Raw genomic sequence first — 2293 nt, 5'->3', positions numbered from 1 at the left:
TTCAAAACACCGGTTTTTAACTTTTAAGTACACGAATTCATATGAAATTAAAAAATTAAGGGTTTTGGAACTTGAGTAGTGATGAAAAATACTACCTCCGTTCCTGAAAGTAAGATGTTTTAGATTTTTTTCTTGTTCTACAAATATAGATTTTTTATATTGTTAAGGTATTTTTTTATACTTTTGATGAACATTAATTGAGAATATTTGAATTGATTAAATTTCATTGGTGAAAAGTTATTGGAAAGTGTATAAAAAAGTAAAAAATAAATTAAATTATAAATATTTATTAAATTTTTAATAAACGTGTATACTCTAGAAAGGAACAAATGGATTATTAAAGTGAAGGAAGGTGCTAGGTCAGTCTAGGTGACGTAGGAGACAAGTTCTTGAAACTCCCCCACGGAGTCAAAACCATTTACTGCCCATCCCTAGTGCCCTACACGTATCTTTAAGATATTAAATTAAGATTTTGGGTTGTATATGATATGGAAATGAAGTGATAAACGAAATGGGCGTTAGAGGTTAGAGCATTTAAGTGCACGCGATTATTAAATTGTAAGACGGAGAGGGAGAGATGAAAGTGATATATGAGAGTCGGCTTCTTTATTTTTTCTAGGAAACGTTGAAGGAGGAGAACGAAGATTCATCGTGTCCAATCAAATTATTAATTATATGAAGATTCCGCAATAGACTCTTCTTTGATGTAACACCATTTGCATGTTCATTAGAGATCTCAAACTGAGTAAAATAATTAAAGTGGACTAAGAGATAATTAATGCCTCTAGCAAAAAAATGAAGCTACCATCACTTGATTTTGTTTAAACGGTTCTCATGTGTAATATTTATGAGCTTAGTTATCAAGAAAATTGAACGAAACCATGTATTTAAGAAACAAAAATAGAGTTACCAAAAGTGGGTGTGAAATGAGTAACGAAGCAATGTATTCGATTGCGGGGTTGGTGAACGATGGAAGTGGTCACTACAAGAAAACACATCGAATTCCGACGGAGGTTCCGACGGACACCAAGGTCGTCGGACATTTGTGACGGAATACTGACAAATTTCCGACCAAATCCAAAAAAATAAGTCGTCGGAATTCCGTCGGCCATTTCCGACGGAATTCCGACGAAATATGGTTCGTCGGAAAATTCCGACGACTTTTCGACGACATTCCGATAAAAAATGTAACCGTTGTAGTCGTCGGAAGTTTGTCGGTATATTCCGACGAAATTCCGACGACATTCCGATTAACAGCAAAGTCGTCGGAATTCCATCGGTATTTACCGATGGAATTCCGACGAACCATGTGACCGTTGCCGACAAATACATATGACCGTTGTATAGCCGTTTGGGATTGGACAATTCCGACGGAATTCCGACGGACTTCTTTACATCCGTCGGAATTTCGTCGGAAAGTCGTCGGAGGTCCGTAAGCAATTTCCTATAAATACAACCCCTCCTCATTCAACTCATTCACACTTCATTCTCTCTTCATTCTCTTTAGTCATAACAATTCCGTGAAAATCATGTCTTCAGAAGTTTATTATCGTTCGTGGATGGATAAACCTCATTTGGATCCGAACACCAATTTGCTTACGGAAGAATACGTTCAAGGGATTGGAGAATTCATGAGGCTTGTTCAACAGCAACCGGATGCAAAAAGTGGTATGTTAAGATGTCCATGCTCTTCTTGCAATAATAATAAGGTTATAAAAGAATTTGATGTTTGGACTCATTTGTATATGAAAGGGTTTTCACGTAATTATAAAGTTTGGTACCTTCATGGGGAAACTGGTTATGAATATGGTAGTACTAGCGAACCTCAGCCTGTTAGTGAACCTCAGCCTGATATTAGGTTAGAAGAATCTAGAACAGATATAGATTATGGTGTAGGTACTGAGCAGATGGTACATGATCATTATAGAGGGGAAGAACCAAACCCCGAGTCTAGGAGATTTTTTGACATGTTGGATGCAGGAAAACAACCTTTGTATCAAAATTGTAGAGATGGTCATTCAGTCTTATCATCTGCAACTAGATTAATGGGTATTAAGACAGACTATAATTTGGCTGAAGAATGTATGGATGCGATTACTGATTTTGTCAAAGGTATTCTACCTGAGGATAACCTTGCACCGGGTTCATACTACGAGGTTCAGAAACTTGTTGCAGGTCTTCAACTACCGTATGAAGTGATAGATGTATGTATTGACAACTGCATGATCTACTAGAGAGCGGATGAGACACGGAATATATGCAAATTTTGTGGGAAACCTCGTTATCAGGACAC

Source organism: Brassica oleracea, chromosome C3, assembly GCF_000695525.1.
Source record: "Brassica oleracea var. oleracea cultivar TO1000 chromosome C3, BOL, whole genome shotgun sequence".
NCBI classification, from domain to species: domain Eukaryota; kingdom Viridiplantae; phylum Streptophyta; class Magnoliopsida; order Brassicales; family Brassicaceae; genus Brassica; species Brassica oleracea.
Note: the sequence above shows the minus strand (reverse complement) of the source record.